The 15802-nt window shown below is 33.5% G+C and overlaps 1 pseudogene; it reads left to right on the forward strand.

Annotated features, from left to right (window-relative positions):
* The first annotated feature begins 12549 nt into the window (after positions 1-12549).
* LOC126010376 (uncharacterized) lies at positions 12550-12752 on the forward strand (annotated as a pseudogene).
* Positions 12753-15802: the final 3050 nt, after the last annotated feature.

Genomic DNA, 15802 nt, shown 5'->3' on the forward strand with positions numbered 1-15802 from the left:
ACTGGGTGGAAAAGCAGTTTCCTCTTAAAGCATTCCCCAGTGAACCTTTCAAAATAATAAACATTGTTTTGCTTGTTTGGGTTTTGTTGTTGCTCTATTTTTTTGTTCCTAATTGCTAGTAATGTTGCCATTTACGAAAATAAAAGCACATATTAACAAGTTCCACTTCCATCCTGCAGGGATTCCATCCACTTTTCTTTTCCTCCAGCTGACTTCGGCTGCTTTTGCTTTTACTGCTGTTGCTGCTTTTACTGCTGCTCCTTCTGCCTTTGCTGTTTCTAAGGAATTTTCAGCATAGATTTAAACATATTTAAAAGAAATAACTTCTTAATTCTCCAAGGATACTTGTTTATATTTTAGGTAAAATGATTTCTCAGATATTGTTTTTAAATTATTTGTATTATTTTTTTCTTTTTTATTTGTATTATTTTTAATGATAAAAAATCTCGAACATGGTGGTAGGCAAAGAAAGAGTACAACCCAAATAATTACTTCTATCCATCCATCATTCACATAATTAGTGCATGTATTGAATATTTGAAGATTTTCAATTATTTTCACATGCAAATTTGAAATATTTTGGCACTGGCGTAACAATTTGAAACAAGAAAGGAAGAAGAAGCACCAGTGTTTAGTATTCAGTAACGTGTGAATACTTAAAGACCACACTGTTTTTGTGATGACTGTTAAAACTTACTATTAGCAGTCACCAGTTACTATTCTGGCTTGCTTTGATCAACAATCGAAGAGATTACATAGCTATCACCCAGGTTATTATTTAAGGATCAGGTAAAAAGTTTCTCAACATTTTGCATTTGTCCACTAATTACTTATGACTTAGAAAATTATCAAACCTGGAAGAAGCAAATAAAAAATAACTAATTAGTAAAAATGTTGTTTATTCATGATCTCCTTTAGCATTGCTATACTTCAGAATCAGTTTTAAATTTGAAGATTTCTTTTCACCTCCTCTTTTTCCCAAACATGTCAATGAAATTTGATTTTTTTTTTACTTACTAAAAACTATGTTTGGGGGATATAATTTGAGGATAGACTGAAATACATGATATTTGTTATTACTATTAATTACTATTTTCAGAATATGCAAACCAAAAATACATGCAACTAAAATAGCTAGGAATATTATTTGAAGTACATAAAGACACTATCTACAAAATATTGAGCCTCTATGATTACACAGCATTATTTAATTTAAAGGCTAAATATGGAACCAACCTAAAGTCCACCAATGATTGCCAGGATAGACAATGGTATAAATACTTGCACATTCTATTAATGAAATTATTCAATTATAACTTTTATAATACAATGGACTGAAAATTCCAAGTGAAGTAGTACAGAAAGAAATTTAATTACCAGTTTCATTCAATAATAAAATATAGATACCCAAAGCAAATGAATTGGCAAAAGGCAACAAAACTCTCAGACCTGGTGAAAAACTGCTAGTGACTGGAGTGACAGAGGAAAAAAAGGCAGGAGAAATATATGGTATGTTACTTTGAAAAAGAAGGGCTGTAGAATTTTATTAGGGATGCCATATATATTGCTATATATTTATTTATGCTTATAAGGTTTATTTATATAAGGTGTTAACGTTGTGTTTGAACATTTTATAGTACTGTAACCAATTATAAGTCAAAAAATGTATTTTAACTTGTAGATAAACTGCATAATGTCTGAAGTCTAGAGTCTTATCCTAACTGAATAGGACTATGGTGAAAGCATATTGATACTATGATGATAGTTGTTATGTGGTGACATATTCTTTAAAGAGGCATGCATTAAGTTCACAGTCAGGAAATATGACATTACACTGGTGGCACACCATAAAGGATTCTATGATGTCACAACCATGATTTACACACAGCCATAGAGGTAGGTATCAAAATGTCCATTGTGATGCCACAACCATTAATTATGTCCTCATCGTGGTGTGAATCATAAAGTTCATTGTGATGTCACAATGCTTAATTGTTACCTCATAGTGTAACATATCATAATGACCATTGTGAAGTCACAATCATGGACTTATGACTACATAGTGACCCACCTCATAATGTCCCTTGTGACGACACAAACTTACATTATTACCTCATAGTTGTGTACATCACAATGTCCATTGTGACATCACAATCATGACATATGACCTTACAATAGTGGTGTATCATAAAAGATTCTGTGACATCACAACCATTAGTTATGACCTGATAGATACATGCATCAAAACATCCATTTTATGTCACAAACATAATGACCTCATAGCAGTGTGCATCTAATTACATTGTGATGTAATAATGATGAATTATGATTCACAGTATTGACACAACTTAATGTTCATTGTGACAACAGTGACATATGACCTCATAGTGGAATGCTTCATAATGTACATTGTGAAGTCAGAGTCATGAATTACAACTTCATTGTGGTGCACATCATATTTTCCATTGTGACATCAAAATAATCAATTACGATGTCACAGTGGTGGCTCATATTAGTGTCCATTGTGGTGTTACAATCACAATAAACTACCTCATAATCATGGCGCATCATAGGATTCAGTAACATCAGTCATGATATATGACCTAAAAAAAAAGAGATGCAATCGTACCTACCTAAAACAAATGGCTAAGCCTAAAGGACTCAGACCAGCCAGACATCTCTATAGGATCCCTGTATTCTTTGTAGCATTTTTATCAATTGACAAGGAAAGCAAAGTATTTCATACATGCACAGATATTTAGTTTTCATGTAAAATACCCCACAAAATGAGCCGTATTTAACATAGTCCTATACTAAGTTTCTCACCACATAGGGAGTTCCTTTTTTTCTTTGGGTTCCAATAAACTTTTCTACAATCTAACTCTGAGTCTGAGTCAAGAATGACAATATTGAGGAACCTTGGAACCATGAAAACCGCAGAGACTTTCCATCACCACTCCTGTATCCATATCAAATCACAAAGTAAGATAAAAATTCTCTTGGGTGTCCTTCAGTTTCTTCTATTATTTATCATCCTGAGAAAAGTGTTCTGGTAAAAGACTACAGTTAGGCTTTTTGTTTTTTTAGTTTTGCCAGTTATCCTTTAAATGAAAGCTTTGAAGTCCCACAATAAATTTCTAACATAGAGTTTAAAGCTTACTAAAGTAATAGAAGTGCACTTTTTTTTTTTATTTTGGGACCCGACCTGGTGGTGTTCAGGGGTTACTCCTGGTTCTACCCTCAGAAATCGCTCCTGGCAGGCTCAGGGGACCATTGGGATGTCAGGAATCAAACCCTGGGCCAAGTGCAAGGCAAACACCATAACGCTGTACTATCTCTCCAGCCCCAATAGAGGTACACTTGATGAATAATAGAGATGCACTTTCAGATATCCTTCAAACATTTCAAAGAATGTTTCAAGGCTATCATCATATTCTTATACCACCACAACATAAATAGTCAGATGATGGAGGGCTGAGCAAAAGAACAATGTATGGGTGGGAGATAGAGAGAAAATACAAGTGTGTCTTGCCTGTGGCTCAACTTTATTCGATAGTAAATACCACTTATGTTTGCCTGATCATTAAGTACTTTTAAGGCTACCTAAATAATCCCTAGCACCTCATCATTGGACCCTGCTAGTTGGCTGAAAAAGAGGTTCCTTGGTTTACTGAGCACCATTAAAGAGGTTCCCCAAATAGAAAAATAGGTTTTCTTCTTTCTTTTTTTTTAATAATATTTACTTGGGTACCATTATTACAAACATGTTTTAGTTGGATTTTTGTAATAAAAAGAACATCCCCCTTCACCAGTGCAACATTTCCACCACCAATACCACCTCATTGTTATTTTGATTTGCTTCTTCCTGATGATTAGTAATGTGGAGAACTTTTTACATGTGTCTTTTGGCCATTTGTATTTCTTCTTTGAGAAAGTGTCTTTCATTTCTTCTTACCATTTTTTTGATAGGGTTAGATATTTTTCTTGTTAAGCTATGTCAGTATCTTGTATCTCCTAGATATTAGCCCCTAATCTGATAACTATTGAGTGAATAGTTTTTCCCATTCTGTGGGTGGCTTTTGTATCCTAGTCACTATTTCCTATTTAAGCTTCTCCACTTAATATAGTCCCATCTGTTTGTTTATGCTTTCCATTGGTTTGACAGTGCTGTTTCCTCCTTGAAGATGCCTTTAGTCTCAATGTTATGGAGTAATTTACATATGTGTTGTTCTATATACCTCATGGTTTCAGGTCTTATATCAAGGTCTTTAATACATTTGCATTTGACCTTTGTGCATGGTGTAAGAAGAAGATCTGAGTTCGCTTTTTTTGCATGTGGCTGACCAGTTGTTTCAACACCACTTGTTGAAGTGACATTTCTTGCTCCATTTTGCTTTTGTTGCCCCTTTATCAAAGAATAATTGATTATATGTCTGGGAACATTCTCTGAGTACTCAATTCTATTTCATTGATCTGAGGGTCGGTCTTTATTCTATTGCTTTATTGTTATATAATTTCTATTTATTTTATTGATTTGTTATACAATTTAAAGTTAGGGAAAGTGATGCCACTCATAATCCTTTTCTTGGGTTGCACTGCTATTTGTGGGTATTCATTATTCCAAAAGAATTTCAGGAGTGTTTAATCCACTTATTTGAGAATGCCATGGGTATCCTTAGAGGGATTGCATTAAATATGTACAATGTTCTGGGGATTATTGCCATTTTAATGATATTAGTCTTCCCAAACCATGAACAGGGTATGTTTCTCTATTTCCTTGTGTCTTCTTTTACTTCTTGAAACAGTGTTTTGTATTTTCCTCTGTATAGGTCCTTCACCTCTTTAGTTAAGTTGACTCGTAAGTAGTAGAATTTGTGTGACACTAATGTGAATAATATTGTTTTAATGTCCATTTCTTCTCTATCACTATTGGTGTGTAAGAAGACCATTAATATTTGCTTGTTAATTTGGTGGCCTGCCACCAAAGTATTTCTAGAATCCTTTTAGTTGAGTCTTTAGGGTTTTCTAAATAAATATAGAATCATATCATCTGCTAACAGTGAGAGCTTCATATCTTTCTTTCCTATCAGAAAGCCATTGATATAGTTTTCTTTCCTATTGTTATGACAAGAAATTATAACACTATGTTGAATAGGAGTTGTGAGAGATGGCGGCCTTGTCTTGTACTAGATTTTAGAGTAAAGGCTTTTAGTTTATCTCCATTGAGAATAATATTTGCCATTGGCTTGTGGTAGGTAGCCATGATTATACTGAGAAAAGTTCCTTCCATTTCCAGTATAATGAGAATTTTTATCAATAATAATAGTTGGACCTTATCACATGCTTTCTCTACATCTATTGATACAATCATGTGGTATATGACCTTCTTGATGAGGTATTGTATTCTATTTACCAGGATTTTGTTGAGGATCTTTGCATCTGTGTTCATCAGTAATATTGATCTGTTGTTTTCTTTTCTTTTCTTTCTTTTTTTTTTTTTGAAGCATCTCTGCCTGGCTTTAGTACCAAGGTGCTGTTAGCTTCATAAAAACCATTTGGGACTGTTCCTGTTTCCTCATTTTCATGAAATAGCCTGAAAATGTTTGGTAATAGGGCCTCTTGAAAGGTTTGAAAGAATTCATTAGTGAATACAACTGGTCCTGGGCTTTTGTTTTTGGGAAGACTTTTCATTATCATTTTAAGTTCCTCAGTAGTGTTAAGTCTGTTTAGGTATGCTAGATCATCCTGGTTTACACGCAAAGATTATGAGTCTAGCAGCGTATCCATTTCTTCCAGGTTCTCATGTTTCATGAGAGTTTCTAAAAGATGTCTTTGATTACCCTTTGAATCTCTGTAGTAACTGTAGTGATTTCCCCCTTTACATTTCTTATTCGGTTTATTAAGTGTCTCTCTTTTTCTTGTAAGTTTCGCTAGTGGTTTATCAATCTTGTTCTTTTTTTCAAGGAACCACTTTGTGTTTGCTGATCTTTCAGATTGTTTTTGATTTCCACTTTATTAATTTCTGCACTGTTTTGTTATTTCCTTCTGCCTACCTATTTTGGTTCTCTATGTTTATTATTTTCTAATTTTATAAGCTGTTTATTAAGGTATTTATGTAGGCCTCTTCTTCCTTCCCGATATCTGCTTGCAAAGCTATAAATTTTTCTCTTATTAACACTTTTGCTATATACCATAAATTCTGATAATTTGTATCTTTATTGGCATTTGTTTTCTGAAATGTTTTGATTTTCTCTTGATTTTATCTCTCACCCACTGGTTGTTCAGTAATGAGCTGTGTAATTTCCAAGTATTAAAGTTTTTCTTCAGTGTCCCTTTGTATTTCACTTCTATTTCAGTGCCTTTTGATCTGAGAAGAAAGTCTTTACGATTTCTAACCTCTTGATTTTATAGAGATATATATTTATGGGCCAACATGTGATCTATTCTGGAGAATGACCCATGTCATTTTAAAGGAATGTTTATCTAGTTTTCTGGGTATGGAGAGCCTATATATACCCACTAGTCCACTTTCTTTCATTTATCTTTTCAGAGCTAGTATACTCTTGTTGGGCTTCAGGCTGATTATCCTATCAAGAGTTGACAGGGTAGTGTTGAGGTCTCCCACTATTATTGTGTTGCTATTGATGACAATTATCTTCTTTCATACTTGCCAACAATTTTATTAAATATTTTGCTGGTCTCTCATATGGTGCTATATGTTTAGAATATAATTTCTTCCTGCTGTTCATTTGCCTTGATTATTAAAAACTATCCATCCTTATCCCTTATAACTTTTCTAAGCCCAAAGCTTTTGCAATCTGATAATAATATGGCCATTCAAGATTTATTTTAAGGGAGTTGTTTGCTTGTATAATTTTCCTCAAACATTTGATTTTGAGTCTATGTTTGTTCTGACTATTCAGATCTGTTCTTGTAGGCAACAAAAACTTGGGTTCAGCTTCTTTTTTTTTTTTTTTTTTTGTGGTTTTTTTGGGTCACACCCGGCAGTGCTCAGGGTGTTATTCCTGGCTCCATGCTCAGAAATTGCTCCTGGCAGGCACGGGGGACCATATGGGACGCCGGGATTCGAACTGATGACCTCCTGCATGAAAGGCAATCGCCTTACCTCCATGCTATCTCTCCGGCCCCAGGTTCAGCTTCTTGATCCATTTTGCCACTCTGTGTCTCTTAACTGGTGCATTTAGTCCATTGATATTGAGAGAGATAATTGTCATGGAATTTAATATCATTTTTATATAGGAGTTTGGTACATCTCTTGGTCTGTCTTGTCTGAAAGTAGACCTTTCACTTTTAATTTTAAGGTTATTTTGAGTCAGTAAAGTTTCTGAGCTCTTGCTTATCTGTGAAATTCTGTATACTTCCTTCAAACCTGAACGTGAGTCTGGCTCGGTACAGTATTCTAGGTGAATCATACATTTCACTGAGTTTGTCACTATATTCCACCACTGCCTTCTCGCCTTGATGGTATTTTTTCTTACAGGTTTGCTGTAAATTTTAAAAATGCTCTTTCCCTTTGTGGTCTTGCTGCTTTCAGTATTCTATTCATATCTGTGGAATAGATAGAATGTATTTACTATATTATTTATATTATCTAATTATATAATCATTATATCTGATTATCTATTATATCTAATATAATGTAAATATTCTATTCATATCATATGAATATTCTATTCATATCTACTCACATTCTTCCTGGGGATTATCTTTCTGGGTCGATGGGACTCTCATGATTGTTATATTGTTTCTGTTGAGTTTATCAAGACTTATATTTTCATTTTTATATTCTCTGTGAATTGTTTTCTTGTCTGATAATTTGTTTTATGGTTCTTTTCATTCTCTTTTGTTGCATGGAGTTGTTATGCATCTCAACTTCCAGCTCACTGATTCAGTCCTCAGCTGCTTTTACTCTGTTTGAGAGACTTTCCAGTAAGGTTTCCATTTTGTCTACTGAGTTTTTTCTGTCCTGTTATATCAGTTTGGAGTTTTTGTTGTTGTTGTTGTTCATATTGTCTTGATTCTTATTTGTGGTTTGTTCAGCTTAATCATTTTTTTTTTAGTTCTTTGAATATCCTCCATATTTCTTTCCTAAAGTCCTTATCTAAGAGGCTAATAGGTGGTTGGTAGTTTTTAGGTCATCCGAACTGCCATCTTCATTTTCTATACATGGTATTGACAAGCATTGTTTCCTCAATGCCATGCTTGTAGTGTGGTGTTGTGCTGTGGTTTATTGACTAGGAGAATTGTGCAACCGCAAAGCTGAGAGGCCATGCTCCTCTGGCTCCACTGTTTCTGTGCAGGGATTGCTCACCTCTGAAGAAGTTCCCTCAGGAAACGCTCTGGGTGAGGTCGTTCAAAGACCAACACACAGCAGAAGAGGACAGTTCACAATGTCTGCCATGCTCGAAAGCACAGAGCAGGAATCAGGAAAAACAGTATTTAAATAAATAATATCTTGAGGGGAAGACTTGTTTTCATTTTGTGTTATAAATAAGAGCATCATTGTTTCACTTCTCTGGTCACTGACTTTCCAAATGAATATTGTTTGAGGTAAATTTACTATTTCACAATTTGGGATAAATTATATATAAATGATAAATTGATATATTATGTATATATGTATATATAGGCTGAAGCTGTCTTTTTATTCTATTTATGAACTATTTTGTATATTTTCCATACAAGATTATGCAATATGTCTTACTGTTGACTTTATCCCACGAAACATGACAATATATATATTTATTCGAATTGTCATTAATGGTAAAGTTTTCTTCTTTTGTATAACTCAATGTTATTGCAAGATGAATGAAAACATTTACAAGGAAGAAGGAAAGAAAAGAAAGAAAAAAGAAGCAAAGAAAGAAAAACAAAAGAAACAAAGAGAAAAAGAAAAGAAGAAAATAAGATGGAGAGTAAAAGAAAATTGAGGCATACAGATATTTTCAATGTCGAGACCACTGTAAATTTGTTATGAGCATGAGTAGAAAAGATATTTTGGTTGTATCAATTGACAGTCCTCTTTTCATTTTTAATAATTCCCATAGTAAATAATTTAATGACCACACTAATTTACATATCTTCAATTAATGTGTAAAGTTTCATTTTACATCTTTATTACAGTCTATTACTTATAGTTTTTAATAACAGTCAATTTATAACCAGAGAATTAAAGTTTAAATGCTTGTCTTGCATGTAGATAGTGCTCATTTGACCCCTGGCACCATATCTTCTGAGCACTTATAGAAGTGGTCACTGAGCAAAGAACCTGTATTAACTCCAGAAAAACACTAGGTGAGACACCTCAAACTCTTCCCTCCCCAAACAGTCATTCTGGTTGATGTGAGGTAATATCTGGTGTGTGTTCTGATTCACATTTTCCTCATAGTAATAGCACTTTTCATACACTTTTCTACCATCTATATGCCTACTTGGCAAAAATAGATATTCTGTCCTGTTTTATTTTAAACAACATTAAACTGAATGGGTAGTTTTTTTTCTTTGCCTTTAAGTTGTATGTTTTCTTTCTATTTTTAATATAAACTACTTATCAGATAGTAACTTGCAAATATTTTTCTATATGGTGACCATCCTTTATGTAGCTAATTATTTCCTTTGAACTGAAGATTTTTAATTTGATGAATTCACCTTAATTCATCATTTTTATATTTTTCTTATTTCCTCGCCTTTATATTACTAATAATATGGTTTCCATTCTAATTTAACACATTTGAGAGACTCAGAATTTAAAAAATATGAACATTTAAAGGTACAATATAAGCACAATGTGCTGCTACAGAACATGGCATTTAAAATTTGTGTCTAAACTATGCTAAGCATATTTTAAGCTTAAGAGGCTTATGTTTCGTAGAAAAATGTGCCATGAAGATTACTCTGCATCTCTCTCCTTTTTTTCTTTTTTAGACATTTTTATTTTAGACATTTTCTTTTGTAGATACTATTTTTAATGAAGGGGTACATGCATATCTGTGAATATAATTAATCTCAGTTTAACACCCAGTTATTGTCCAGAGTGATCAGTTCTAATATCATTATCACAGTAAGCCCTTCTTTACCCTAACTACACTGCTCCACTATTTGTGGCAAACTATCTATGATGGAGTGGTCCTCTTGGCCCTCAGCTCTATAGTCTCTGGATATTATCACCATGCTACCTTTATTTTTTATATCACAATAATGAGTGAAATTATTCTATCCCTCTGCCTTTGACTCATTTCATTTAGCATTTCCATCCATTGGTAACAAATATCATGACTTCATTTTTTATTACAGCTGTATAGTATTCCATTGTGTAGCTGTATCACCATTTCTTTAGTCACTCATCTGTTCTCAGGTACTTGATTTGTTTCCACATTCTCACTGTTGTAAATAGTGCTGCAATAAACATAAGAGTAAATATGGTTTTTCTGAATTGTATCTTTGGGCTACTAGGAGTGGTGTTGCTAGATAATATGGTATTTATTTTCTAGTCTTTTGAGGATTATCCAAATTGTTTTCCAAAAGGGTTGGACAAGTCAGCACTCCCATAAGAAGTGAATTAGAGTCCCTATCTCCCTGTATCAATACCAGCATAGGTTGTTCCTGTTGTTCCTGTTCTTTCAAGTGTGTGCCAGTCAGTGTACTGTGAGATATCTCATTGTTGTTCTTATGTACATTTCCATGATGATTAGTGAAATTAAGTATTTTTTCATGTGCCCTTTGCCATTTGTATTTGAAGAAATGTCTTTTCATTTATTTTCCCCATTTTTGAGTGGAAGTAGGTGCTTTTATTCTTGTTGAGTTCTACCAGTGTCTTGTATATCTTAGATATTACTTTGCCTTATGGTATTGGGTGAATAGTATCTCCCACTCCATGTTAGTTTTTTTTTTATTTTAGCTAACATTTACTTTGAGATGCATAAGCTTGTCAGTTCAATTTAGTCTCATTTGTGTATCTTTGTGTCCACTTGCTTGGCCACAGCATTTCTTCTTTATAGATTCCTTTAGCTTCAGTGTCATGGAGTGTTCTGCATACATTTCCCTATAGGTACCTTATGGTTTCAGGTCTGATATAAAGGCCTTTAATCCATTTTGATTTGACAGCTGTGCACAGCCATGACAATGAATTTCTGCTGATGAGATTAAATGATATCAAGAACCCAAAATCTTAGCTTTTTGTCTTTGTGTTTAGTGCTGATAATATAAAATTAAATATAAAAACTAGATCATCAAAAGTGGCCTAAAAGACTAAGGAAGTTCTTCTGAGAAAATAAACCAAAATACCATGCATAAAAAAAATATATATATAGTATATATGGGTATACATATATGTGTCATATTTTAGGCATTGGTTTAATTAATTATGAGCCTATGAAATTCTGCATATGATGTTTGCAAGTTGAAGAAAAAGAAAGTTAATAGTATAATTGAATTGATTGAATTATCCCTTAAAATCTGAAGGCAAGTTAATATGCATATACAACCTTATATGAAATTGGAAATTAGACTTGTTTTTATTTATTGTATCAAGCATTGTATTTATTATTTGGTTTATTTATTTATTGGTTGGTATGTTTTATAATCATCCATTTAATTGGTTTAGCATTGGTTTGTATTAATATACAGTTAAAAAAACTTCACACATAGATATGTGCATATGTTTTATATCACACTTATACTGATAAACATGATTTATCACAAATTTGATAAATTTGACAAATTTTATAAATTTAATCTATCTATTTATATCTTGCATCATCACAAATATTTTCTATGAACATGATATTCTTTCAAGTATAAATTATTTTTAATATTCTATAAGTAGTTTTTATTTAACTAGTGAACCACCTTCTATTTTTGGTTTGTTCTGTTTGACTTTTTTCTGGGAACCATATTCATATATGCTCAGTGCTTACACCTAGCGCTGTTCTTAGAGATAATTCCTAAAAGTGCTTGGTGGAATATACATGGTGACAGGAACAGAACTTTGGTCAGGCACATGCAAGGCAAATTCCTTGCCTAACTATTTTTAAGGTTAACACCACCTTTTTCATTCTGGAAAGAACCCTCATAGACAATCCCAAGAATACCATTTTTCCTGCTCTCTGGATATCTTTTAGCTCAGTCATGCTATCACATAAAATTACACATCATAGATTTTATAAAATATTTAAATCACTGCCATATTGAAAGTGACTATAGTTCCCTCCAGTTCACATTCTCAGTTCAAGGTGCTAAGTTACACAAAGACTTTTTTCCTGAGATTTGAGTTGATATGGACTGAAAGTTAACTTTTGATTTATAATTGAAGAGAAGGTATTTGCCTCGATCTATATTTGTTCAAAGTTCATCTTAAAACTTTATTGGTTACTTTTGCCTTTAAGTTCCAAGAAAGCATTCTCTGGTGAGTTTGGACAAGACATAACAGGGGTAGGTGTCAAGAACCTTGGGCACACTGGTGATGTAGTAAATATAAACTGTAAGTATGAGATCCAAATTATAGCAACAAAAATTAAAAATGTACCGTTCAAGACTATATTTTCAGGGATCATTTCTATAGTATGTGACTAGAAAAGTTTCTCTGATCATGTAGAGCACCCGAAGCCATGAGGAGGAGCCAGAGCGTCCTCTCCTGAGCGGCTCTAAGTGCCTCTGCGGCTGCCTTTGGCCATTAATGATCATTCTCCCTTTCCTCTGAATAGGGTAGAGGGAGAGGATGCAGTCTGAGTGGTGAGAAAAAAAAATGTGCCGTTCAAGGGGTCATATAGGGAAACTGAAAGAGAATATGGAAACATTGTTGGAGAGAAGTTGACATGGTGGTGTGTTTAATGTTATAATACCTAAAACTCAACTATGAATAAATATGCAAATTGTGGTGTCTTAAAATTTAATTTTAATATAAAAAGTTGTTTTACATATTAGACTAATAAATCAATAAGGTTAGTTTGAGCAAAGTTCAGAAATTCAGGGTAGACGAAGAATATTAAAATCGTATATTTTTAGAACATAGTACTCCAAATCTGGTCCCATTGTGACAGTTTAATGATATTTTGAAGGAAGATAGTTGACACTGGCACTTGATTCCAGAATTATAATTTAAAACTTTAATTGGCATTATTAATGTGCTGTCCAATTAATTTTTATTTTTTAAAAGGTGTATTTCTTGATTATCCACCCTGAAAAATTTCACATTATGAAATGTTTGAAAGGTCCTTTACCTCCTTGTTTGGAATAATTGTAAAATGTCCTTGTGATAGTGTATGTTTTAATCTTTATTAATAATAATTTTTGCTAAAAATTGTTTCTAGAAAATGCATTCAGTCACCATTTTTCTATAAAAATGTTATTTACTAACATAAACATTCTTGAAAAAAACTAAAATTGAGCTTTCATATGATCCAGGAATACAACAGATGAGTGGCTAAAGAAACTGGGGTTCCAGGACCAACAATAACAACAAAAAAAGCTCTAGCCTATGTTTTCGTCTACAACCTGTTCAACAAACAAGATCTCCAATTCCAGAGGTTTGACTGAGACAATCGCAACTGAACTGTCTTCCGGAAACATAACGAAAGACTCTATCCCAGTCAGGCTCCATCCTAGGAGCAACATAATGACCAAGACCACCACTACAGGAGAGGGATTAAAACGACATTGAAGAAGTAGGGCTACTAGAACCACAAAGAAAGACTTCATCATAAGCTCCATTCCTTGAGCTGTACAGACACCAGGATCTCTAGATACAGAGGTCTGATTTTACCATACATGACGAAGCAGAAGTCTTCCATACACCACAAAAGCACCGAGGGGAGAATAAATGATCATGCAAGGTGTCTATAGTTAATCCCATGACTTCAAGGGTGGAGAAACCCTGTATCTCTTAGGCCAAGGGAATTCCCTCTCTAATGTCCCCAATAGTTACTGTGCCTATGCAGGGGGAAAAAAGAATAATAATCCTTTTATCCACATATGTGTTTATTGATTGATTTTTTTTTACTTCTCTATTTTGGTGTAGATATTGAAGTTGATGTCTCCAATTTTATTTTATTTTATTTTATTTTATTTTTTTATTTTATTTTATTTTATCTTTCTCTTTTTTCTTGCACTCGGCATGGTTCAATTTCAGGACCAAGACTATTGTGTGGTGCTTGTCTTTATTGCTGTAGTGCTCACTGGATATTTTTATTTGATATTTCTTTTTGTATGGTTGTGGTTTTTCAATGATCTTTTTCCTGTCCTTTCAAACTGAAAGCGGGAAGGACTCCGCCCATTTTCAGCTTATTTGATTTTTTACCCCATTCCATTTCTTTTCTTTCCTTCAAACAAATCCACATAACTCAAACTATTTAGTTCCACCTCTCAAATAGAGGGGGAAACAAGGGAGGGTACCAGGATCAAACACATATATGATTACTAGCAGTTAGCTAGACACAGAGGGGACTACTTACTCTAGCAACCCGGGGGGTGATGGTTGGGGATATAGGTTGCAGGAAGGGAACGAGGGTGAAGGGAAGATAAATTTGGTGATAGGTATTCCCCTGATTCAATGTTAATATGTACCTAAAATGCTACTGTGAAAGATATGTAAGCCAATATGGTAAAAATAAAAATTAAATTAAAAGAAACTGGGGTACATCTATACAATGGAATACCATGCAACTTTCATGAGAAAATGAAGTCATGAAATTTGCTTTTACATGGACATATATGGAGCCTATTAAGTTGAATAAAATGTGTCAAAGGGAGAGTGATGGACATAGAAGACCCACAATCTTTAGTGGTTGATTAACAATATAAAAGATAGTATGGGATAATACCCAAAGACAATAGAGATGAAGGCCAGGAGGACTGTTCCATAGTAGGAAACTTGTCACAAAGAGTGGGGGAGTGTAGTTAGGGAAAGAAGGTATTATATGACTATAATAGTTGGAAATTATTACACTGAACAAGAAATGGTGCTCAGAGGAGGTAAAGTATATGTATTATGCCCATCAGTAACAAGATTGTAAACCACTGTGCCTAAATGAAAAAAAAAAGAAAGGAAAGGAAAGAGAGAGAAGAAAAATGTCTGCCATAGAGGCAAACGGGGATATGGAAGGAAAACTGGGAACATTAGTGGCAGGAAATCTGCACTGGTGAAGGGATAGGTGTCAGATGTTGTATGACTGAAACTTAATTATTAACAAATTTGCAACTGTGTATGTCACAGATATTCAATTTAAAATTTTATAAGAATGATAATAATGATGTTTACTATTGACATATAATTATTATTTTGTTGAGGTTTATTTTAATTCCAATATAATGAAGACTTCTGATGAAATGTTTTTGCAGATCTTTATTAAGAAATCATATTACTTTAGAGGGATGGCATTAAATCTGTATAATGCCTTGGGGAGTATTGACATTTTGATGATGTTAATCCTGCCAATCCATGAGCAGGGTATGTGTTTCCATTTCCGTGTGTCCTCTCTTATTTCTTGGAGCAGAGTTTTATAGTTTTCTTTGTATAGGTCCTTCACATATTTAGTCAAGTTGATTCCAAGATATTTGAGTTTGTGTGGTACTATTGTGAATGGGGTTGTTTTCTTAATGTCCATTTCATCCTTATTACTATTGGTATATAGAAAGGCCATTGATTTTTGTGTGTTAATTTTGTAGCCTGCCACCTTGCTATATGAGTCTATTGTTTCTAGAAGCTTTTTCAAAGAAGTGGATCAGACACTTTTGAAATTCATTTGGAACAATAAACACCCTCGAATAGCTAAAGCAATCATTGGGA

The sequence above is a fragment of the Suncus etruscus genome, chromosome 5, assembly GCF_024139225.1.
Source record: "Suncus etruscus isolate mSunEtr1 chromosome 5, mSunEtr1.pri.cur, whole genome shotgun sequence".
Classification (NCBI taxonomy): Eukaryota; Metazoa; Chordata; class Mammalia; order Eulipotyphla; family Soricidae; genus Suncus; species Suncus etruscus.